A 10,148-nucleotide genomic window follows, 5' to 3' on the forward strand; every position below is an offset into this window, starting at 1 on the left:
AGAAAACTTAAGAAGAACAATAAGTGTGCTGCTTTGCAAGCACACTTAATAATTAATAATTAGTGACTCAAAAAATATAATACTCTGCGGTGTGTATTTTCTCTGTCCCCTCTTTCGCATGCAACATTCAAATTTCTGAGCAAAAAATTATATCCCGAGAAAAGTGGATTTGAGGGGTACAGCTCCATAGACCTCCATTAAATCTGCACTTATTCGTGAGCGCCCTCATGTGGAACCAGAAAAGGAACTGCAACCAGTTCAGAAACCGGAGGTTTCTCAAGTGGCGGTTCTCCCCTTATTAGACATTCTCTGCGACTCTCCACATAACAGAAATGTAGCCTTACACACATGGAACAGAACAGGTCTGAAAAGCCAGCACGTTTTTTTAGCCATGTTTCACTCAAACTATAGGACAATTAAATGAGAAAGAATCTCACTTGTCCGACCAAAAAGTTTATTTGTCAAGCTCTACATGTTTCACTCACAAGCTTTGAAGCTAACAAACTTACATTGGCTAACACATTAACCCAGCCTACGTTAGCCTGGCTAACGCCAACTGAAAACTTTTTTTGCAAGAAAGACTGACAACCAGGCTAAGTAAACGCAGCTTGCTAGAGAATTTCTCAGTTGACATAGCAAATGCCCAGTGACATTGACTTAATGTTAGTTAGCATCATGACTTATCATTTAACATTACAGTTCGTTAACTTACCTTGTCATAAATAGCAGGGTGGTGGACCCTCAAGTGTCTCGAGGTTGGTTGTGTTCTTCCCACCTAACTTGAAGCCACAGGCCGTCTCTCCATCCCCCGTTAGTATGATGCATTGAGTTTTCCTTTCTGCTGAGTTATAACTAAAGTGTATCTAGTCTTTGTTTCCGACCAAACCCTTTTAGTGATGAACTTGCCATATTAACTCCATATCGTTCTGTAATTGGGACATCAGCAGCACCTGCCTGGGGTTCAAGCAGTGCACATCCCTCAACCAATGACAGGGATGCATTTTGACAGACAGTCTAGACGCACAATTGGGGGTAAATATGTAAATACCATGCATTTTGAATGTCCAATAGCACACCACTAACATTTTAGTTCTGTCTCGTCTCGTCAATGAAAACGAACGTAAGTTATGTCCATAACTATGGATCTAGACCGACCGATGACCGTCACCACGGTCTTACTGTGAATGATGCCATCCTGGCACCTGTTCCGAGACCATAATGTCAACGTCATGTGACTGACCTCTGGAGGCTGAACCCGCAGCATAAAGCGTTACCGGGTGAGACGCCTCTTCCTCTTGCCTGGAACGCCTCGCATTCGTCCCGAGTGACAAGAGATGGTGACGGTCATCGGTCGGTCTCATAGATCTATAGTTATGGACATAACTTACGATCTATATCGACCTCCCTCAGACCGTCACCACGGTCTTACTGTGGATGCCTAGTACCAACAGTGTCACAAGGGGCCCATCTGCTCAGAAGCAGCTTTAAGAACAGTGGAGCAGTTCTAGAGGTGGAACAGTACTAGAGGTCACGTTAACCCGATAAAACCTGGCAAAGGTACAAGGAGTACTCCAGGACGCGGCAGCACATATATCATTAATAGCAACTCCCTTCAAAGCAGCCCAGGACGTGGCCATGCTGCATGTGGAGTGAGCCACCAGACCCTCTGGGATTGGAAAACCTTGTCCAGAGTAAGCATGAGAGATGGTGTCCACCAGCCAGTGAGAGAGGCGCTGCTTGGACACTGGCTGGCCAGACTGGACCAGGCCAGGACAGACCAGGCCAGACTCGACCTCCATAGCACACAAACATCTGTGTGTGAGTTTGCCTCTGCTGCGCTCAAGATAAGCCTTCAGAGCCCTAACCGGGCACAGTGAATCAGGAGCCACCTCCGACTGGTCAACCAGCTCAGGATGGAATGCCTCCAGTTCAATAGCCTGGTTAACTGATTGAGGGGTCAACACCTTAGGTAGAAAAAAGGGGTTAGGCCACAGAGACACGCCCATATCCTCCGGTTTCCACCTCACGCATTCTGCACTCACAGACAAGGCATGCAGTTCGCTCACCCTCTTAGCAGAACACATGGCTAAGAGAAACACCGTCTTATGAGTCAGATATTTCAGCTTCGACCGCTCCAAAGGTTCAAACGGAGCCACAGTCAAAGATCTCAACACTAGGGGGAGGTCCCAAGATGGAGCGCGCAATGATCTGCCTAGACGCAGGCGCTTAGCACCCTTTAAAAATTGGGACACCATCGGGAGTTTCCCAACAGAAAGACCGTCTACTGGTACATGAAATGCAGATATAGCTGCCATGTAGACCCTTAACGTGTTGGCTGCCCTCCCAGCATCCAAGAAAGACTGGAGAAAGAGGAGCACTAGAGCCACTTGACAGGTTTTGGGGTCTTGCCCCTGACCTTGACACCATCCAGAGAAAAACCCCCATTTCTGCTGATAGTTCATACGGGTGGAGGGTGCCCTGGCATTACTAATGGTCTCCAAGACCACCTCATTCAATTCCAAAGGCAAGGACTGAGGAGCGGCCAGGCCCAGAGTTGTAGAACTGCCGGCCTGGGATGCCAAATCTGGCCCCCCACCTGCGACAAAAGGTCTGCTCTGAGTGGCAGAGGCTAAGGCTGGCCCTTCACAAGACGAAGTAGAGCTGAGAACCAATGTCTCGCGGGCCAATGTGGGGCCACCAACAGAACTATAGCGTATACAGGGCGTATAGCAATCCGTCCGGCCACTCGTGAGACAGTGCATCCAGCCCAAGCGGGCTGACCGGATGCCTGAGGGAATACCACATCTGGCAATGGGTCGTTTCCCCTGATGCAAATAGATCCGCCTGGGCTACGCCAAAGCGTGCCCACAAACTTTCCACCACCTCTGTGTGGAGCCTCCACTCTCCCGGGGGAGGTCCGGACCGGGACAGGAGATCTGCTGCCTGGTTCTGGACCCCGGGAATGTAAATTCAGAGAGGCCAGATGCCGGAATGCCCAACAAAGGAGTTTCTGCACTACCTTGAGACAGAGTTGTCTGGGCAAGGTGTATCGCCCTGAGTTCCAAGACGTTGATATGTTTGGTGTCCCAGGAAGGATCCCACAGACCTGGACCATGCGTCCCTCCCAGACTGCTCTGTGGGAGGCATCTGTGGACACCAGTGTCCGTCTGGAGGGTATGCTGCCCAGGGGTACTCCCTGTGCAAGCCATCTGCTGTCCCGCCAAGGGAGCAAGGCCCGCAAACATGTCTGTGTCACCCTGAGTTTCACATGCCTGTCCCTCCGTGGGTGGAGTTTGAAGGAGTTCACCCACCGTTGTAGGGGTCGGGCCCTGAGGAGGCCCAATGGCACCACCATCACTGCCGCAGAGATCAGCCCCAGTAACCTCTGGAGGTGAAGCAATTTCACATGCTTGCCCCAGTGAAAAGTGCCCAGGGCTGCCAGAATCTTGGCTACCCTGTGAGGGGTAAGAGATGCCCTCATTGTGAGCGAGTTCAGGTGGAGCCCTAGAAAGGTGGTTTCCTGTCTTGGGGTCAGGTTGCACTTGGTCAAGTTGACCTTGAAGCCAAGAGACTGAATGTGAGACAGCACAGTTTCCGTATCCAGTATGACTTGCTCGCGAGATGGAGCACAGAGCAGCCAGTCATCTAGATAGGGCATGATATTTATCCCACTTCTTTGGAGTGGCGCCAAGGCGGCTGCGACCACCCTGGTAAATACCCTTGGGGAGAGAGAGTATCCGAACGGGAGGACTTTGAACTCATAGGCTTGGCCTTGAAAGGCAAACCGCAGGAACTTCCAATGCTCGCGGTGGATTGCCACATGGAAGTATGCATCCTTCAAGTCTATGGTGGTGAACCACTCGCCGTATTCTACGGACTCGAGGGTGTGCCTTGTGTGCAGCATCTTGAAGGGTAAAACCTTGATGTAAGTATTGAGCGGCCTTAGGGTCTAAAATGGGCGCAGCCCACCGTCCTTCTTGGGGACGAGGAAATATGCTAAATAAAAGCCAGCCTGCTGTTTGCTGGTACTTACCTTGGCAATGGCGTCCTTTTGGAGCAATGTTGCAATTTCCTTTGCCAAGGTATTTGCCTGGACTGGGTCCTTCACTTTGGTCACACGGACCACAGAAAAGAGTGGGGGTCGCTGCCGGAACTGGAGCCGGTAACCCCTTGCAACAGTTTCCAGTACCCAGGTGTCCGAAGTCTCTCTTTCCCAGCTGTCCAGGCATAGCTGGAAGTGCATCTCAGCAGCTGTACCACAAATGCTATGCAAGGCCCCCCTGGATCCTTGGATCCCTGGGGGGAGGCCTAGCCTGAGCAGCTCCTCTAGTTGCTGTTCGCAGCTGGAAGTGCTGCTGTCTCCTTGCAGAGCGGTCAAAGCCCTGGGTGTTATGTTGCACATTACCCGTCCAGACTGCTGCGGCAGGGAGAGAGGTTGAGGGACGTGGCTGGATGACGCCAGCCCAAACACCTTCAGTGAGGCCAGGGTCTTCTATTGGTATTGAGAGCCCCACAATCTTGGCTGCAGATAGGACCCTGGATACCAGGTCACAAGGAGCCTCTGTGCCCTCGTCAACCGATGCTGAACCCTCTGGACGGGAGGAGGTCACGGTATGCAACTCGTCGCTGTCCTGCAGGTCTGGCTCATCCTCCAAGAGAGAGCCCTGTGCATAAAGCGAGATAATATCCGGGTCTACAGACTGTGGCTGCTGGAAAGATGGAAGATGCCCAGGGGAGGTTGCCGCTGAGCAGTCTGACTCTACTGGAGCTGTACTGGTAGGCAAATTGGAAAGAATGCCCGACAGACCACGAATGGCTGACAAGAGCTGGACCTGTACATTCTCAACCCCTGACAGATCTCTAGGGGCAGAGGCAAGGCTATGTGTAGGGGAATATCGCTCACCTGATGCCCTCTTTTTCTCACGTTTGTGAGAGGACTTCCGCTTTCGCTTCAGGGACTGACCCTCAGCACTGGGTGTCTGCTGCTGTCCACAGGCGGGGAAGGATTGTGCCCCTGGCTGTGCAATGTCAAGTAAACCAGCCCTGCGGGCTCTCTCCTCCAGTGACAGGTCAACTGCTGCTGGGCATGGATTCTCCACGTCTTGGAGGAGATGTGCTTTGCCCAGACACAAGGGACACTCACGGTGGCCATCACGTGAGTCCAAGCCTATCCCACAATAACAGCAAGCGTGGGAGGCCATACTTGTAGTCGCAATATGGAAAATACTGAAGAGGGGAAACTTACCTCTCTCACCACAGCCGCAAAGGGAAAGTGAACACCCCTCTACTGCGCACAGTAGCTAAGGGGGGAAATGACCCAACTTACCGCGAACAGCAGCTAAGGGCAGATGTATAACCCGGAGACAGATGTATAACCCGGACAATGTTATCCAAAAATTGTGAAACCAGAAATTCTTACCATGGCTTTGGCGTTCTCTTGCAACACGGTAAAGGCTATTTCAAAGTGTCCAACGTAACTTTTACTTGCACCTAAGATACTCGCTGATACAACAAAGGGGGTCGTTAAACAATCATCAGGGGCTCAAGGCGCCTGCACAATAACGTGACGGATTAGAACCCACAACTTTTCGAACTTACCGGTCTCAGAGACGAGGAAGGAAAAGAGGAAGGGGCGTCTCACCCGGTAACGCTTTATGCTGCGGGTTCAGCCTCCAGAGGTCAGTCACATGACATTGTTGACATTATGGTCTCGGAACAGGTGACATTTCCTCATAGTTTCTATTATCAAAGATCTATTTTTAGCTCGTCAAAATTTTTTGTCATATATTTCATTAACGAAATTATCACTGCTCCACGGCCTATTTGATGTGTTTTCATGCAGAAAGGGTCAATTTTCACTGGAATTACACTTTAAGATATACATATAAGATATACAATATATATTATATATATTCTCTTCTCTATGGGTGCATTAATCCAGTCTGATCCTACCTTAGCTGGACGTGGGTTACACCAGTAAGCCCATAGCTAAAGGAGCTATAGGCTAACTGGTCTAACATATTTTCAGCTAATAAGCGAATTTCCTCAAAGGTTGATTTCAAAACTGAATTTATACTTCATCTGGTCTGAAAATGTCTTTTTAAAAATGTATATGTACAAATTAATATGGTTACAAAACCTACAGACAGTAATTCCGAAGAAAGTCTGCCCATTTCAAGCAGGCTCCTATATGCCTCTCCCACCCACAACACGTCATATTATGTAGAAGGTAAACGTCTTAAGGCCCAGACACACCAACCCAATTATCGGCCGTCGGACGAGATCGGTGACTCGAGTCGGTTCGGTGTGTCCCGTGCTCAGGGGCGCAGCTACCCATTTTTTGAGGGGTATGCAACAACAAATTACAAAAAAAAACACAAACAACTAAAGTAAACTTAGAGCAAATTATTATTTTTTAAGAAATTCTGCCAATTTGAACTTGAAGTATTGTTAAATGGTGCATTGTCACTTTAAGAGAGTCTTTTCGGTTTTCATAACGTCCTTTTGCCAGCTATTGCTCACAAGGGATAAGGCTGATCCAACTCTAGCCTTTGTTTGCCACATTATCAGCACAATATTAAGCTATTAATATTAGGATTGTTAGGAAATGACATGTAGGATTAGGATTGTTAGAAAAAACATGTAATGAGTTGTTGCTAGTGTGACATTTCTGTTTGCAGTTTGCTATTAAAAGTTCAGTATGAGCATGGTAGCCACCTAGCTATCTTAATGGAATAGGTTATGTTTCAATCATATGCTTAGCAAACGCTAGTCTGTTAACATGAATATTTGCAAGCCTCCAAGCACAGACGTCACACTTTAAATCCTACCAGTTGCTTGATCACCATTCACTTATTTAACTACTGTCGCATCCCTTGACATCCCATCTCATTTTCCTCTTTCTCTTTCTATGTTTAGCCCCCGACAGCTTTTTTTGCTGTATCCATCTTTTTCCATAGACGGAAACTGCTCACTCAGCGCTCACGGCGCCCCCACTCCCTTTTTTATGTCAACATTCTATGATGGAATCTTATGAGGGCGCCTACTCTAGCCTGTTAGTCCCTAAAATGTTATCTAACATTGAGGAAATGCAGAAATGATTTAGAAACGTACAACAGTAGCTACATATAGAATATACCAAATATATTATTATTATTATTTTTTTTTTACCATCGCTTTGGCTTTAATGTGCTTTCTCCTATAAGCGCATACCCACTTTTTGCGCCACTGCCCGTGCTGTTGTCAGTCGGAGTCGGCGTTCATTTTGGCCGATTTCACATGTCGAATCGGTCAGTGGCCGTTGGCCTGAATGACCAATCTGATTGGTGGAGTGTTAGCCCTTGACTACACAGTATCTCGGATTAGTATGACCATCAGCCCTACATTCAGCCTTACATTCAGCGATGTAAGTATGAACCCATTTTGATAAACTATCCTAACATATTTTTGCTAGAACTACCACACATTTGCTGAACGCATGTTATTTCAGGTTAGTTTGCAACAACATACAAGTTTAACCAAAGTCCTTAGTTCCTACCTAGCTAGCGAACAATACTAGCAGTTCCCATTCACTTTTCGCTTACTGTGCCAACATTAGCTAGCTATAAAATTATTGTTGGATTTCATCACACATTGGTGTGGGTATATCCCTTGCGAGCTTTATCACGTCTTATCATTGAAGGAGTCGTATGGAATCGTGTAAAAAACACAAAAGCGTAACAATACGTCACACAACGAAAATGTCAAAAACACATCTTACATGTGGCATGTCAGTGTGGTGAAAGTTGCTGTGTCACTTCTTATCGCTGACATTTGGTTTATTATAAAATGCCTCCATATCAGACTCTGAATCAACAGCTGTTGGACCATGTAGAGCAGCAACCTTTTTCATCCATTTCTTTTACCCAGCGATGTTCTTCTGGATGTTAGTGTTTGCTCTTCTGATGTTATATTTCACTGGCATGGTTCTCTCACAGATGTCAAGGTCAACAATGCTGGCAATTGCATTCAGCCTTGGCTATGGTGCACCCCTCATAGTCGCCGTGGTAACTGTTGCAGCAACTGCTGGAGGTGGAGGTTACATCTAAGAGAACCATGTCTGCTGGCTCAACTGGAATGAGACCAAAGCACTTCTGGCTTTTGTGATTCCAGCATTGACCATTGTGGTCATAAACCTTCTAGTGATGATTGTTGTACTCTACAAAACGTTGAAAAGTGGTGTTGGAAACACAACACAGAATAATGACAGACATACCCTAGTGGTCATTGCAAGATGTGTTGCCATCTTAACCCCCCCTCTTCGGCCTTACCTGGGGATTTGGAATAGGCATCATGGTTGCACCTGAGGCTGCAGGGCTCCACATTGTTTTTGCCGTTTTAAATTCATTACAGGTACCATTTTAAAACAAGGATTTTGTGATCTGAATGATTTTAAAACCAACTGATATTGGTTGATGTAAATGTTTCCAGTATATTGTTTAACCATACTGTTGGACAGAAAGGTACATATTAGTTTGATAAAATCCCTTTTTGTATTGACTAACACAAGGAATACAAATGCAAATTCATGTAGAACTATCAACTTTTAACTCTTTCTACACAGGTCATGTAATTGGCAGGAAGACAGCACTCAAGTTCTAATTCAAGTGGTACAAAGGTGAGCAATTATTGATATTCAACATTTCATTTGAGTTATTTATCAATTATAATTCCTGCAATGTGTTTCTGTAATCTGTTGAATGTGATCTCTTTTAAAGCAACACCAAAGAGTTTTTTCTACCTTAAAATAATGTTTCCAAAATCGTTTCAGTGGTTCATCAACTCGTAACAGGGTGAACGGCACTTCTGCATTCGCTTCGCCGCCCTCTATCGGCTATAACCGCACTATGTAAGTTTGCCGGATCGGGTAGCGGATCTGTAGTTCGATGGAGTGACACATAAGAAACTACAAATGTGACTTGCATCTGATGTCGCAATACATCGTACTTTCATAAAATCATGCCACATATTCTACCTTGTCTGTGGACATTGTTATTTCCAAAGCCAGTGCTGGATAAACAAATAGTGCATGCGACAGAGGAAAAGTTCTTTGGTGTTGCTTTAACATTTCATTCATTAGAGCACAAATGTTGGGACATCCTCATCGAGCGCGCTTGACTTATTTAAAAAGGATTCGAAGGAAAAATAAGTTTAATGTTTCAACTAAGTAAAATATTGTGCATTGATTCTACATTCTAAAATTTGTGTTTGATTACCAACGTTATGTTGAGAATTCTTCACTATTACTTGTGCTTCAGCCTACACCTAAACCTACAGTTTTTACATGGTTCAGCCACAAGTTTAATTGAGATTTTTTTTCTGTATTAGTTGCATGCAATGTCTCGAGGACTAGTGGCTCTTCAGGTTCTGGGATTTCAAGCAGCTATAGTGGGACTGACTCCACGATGAATACTTAATGAAGATATTAATGAAACACTGTTAAAAAAGTGGTGGTAGGCTGTTGAAGATTAATTTAGTTAAATACATGTAAATACTGTACCTGTTCTCATTCATTCATGTCATTAAACAATGGAATTGAGTGATCAGATGGATGAGATTACATATTATGTAGTGTGTATGTGTCTGCTTTTAAGTGTATCCACTCTTTACATGATACATTTATTTAACCATGCTTATATCACAAATTATACAAAAGATTGGTTGAACAATGGAAGTAGTATTGTGCAACACTTTAAGAGTATGTTGATTGAACAGGCTAATTTCTCTGTGATCGATGAATGTAACATAGTTGCAATTGAAGAACATGAGTTAGTTCAGTTTTAATGTGAGAATTCCACTTCCTAATTAGATCCAGAAAAAATGGATCTGGAGTTAACACCCTTGCAGCATTGTTGACAATGCTCAGAAATGGTCTGTCTATATTCATGCAACAACTGGCATTTGTTGTCACTGGCGAATCGCTGCTCCCTCCTAACCAAATTCCTGGACTACACTACCCAAAATACCCACACAAACGCATAGCAACATGTTACTTTACTTAAGCTTCTTCAGATGCAAGTCTGTATGGTTTTCTGAAATACAATTCAATTAAAGGATGTTTTTTACCAAGCCAACTGGCAAAAGTTATTATGTTTTTGGTTCAGAAATGT

The 10,148-nt window shown here is 45.5% G+C and overlaps 1 long non-coding RNA gene across 1 annotated transcript in view; it reads left to right on the plus strand.

The window, feature by feature from the left end:
• LOC125299815 overlaps positions 1-9,822 on the plus strand; it is a 48,457-nt gene extending 38,635 nt beyond the window's left edge. The window contains exons 4-5 of the long non-coding RNA XR_007194456.1: positions 8,603-8,656; positions 9,367-9,822. This is a non-coding gene — a long non-coding RNA (uncharacterized LOC125299815). The remainder of the gene's footprint in view (positions 1-8,602; positions 8,657-9,366) is intronic.
• Positions 9,823-10,148: the final 326 nt, after the last annotated feature.

Source organism: Alosa alosa, chromosome 8 (assembly GCF_017589495.1).
Source record: "Alosa alosa isolate M-15738 ecotype Scorff River chromosome 8, AALO_Geno_1.1, whole genome shotgun sequence".
Lineage (NCBI taxonomy): Eukaryota > Metazoa > Chordata > Actinopteri > Clupeiformes > Clupeidae > Alosa > Alosa alosa.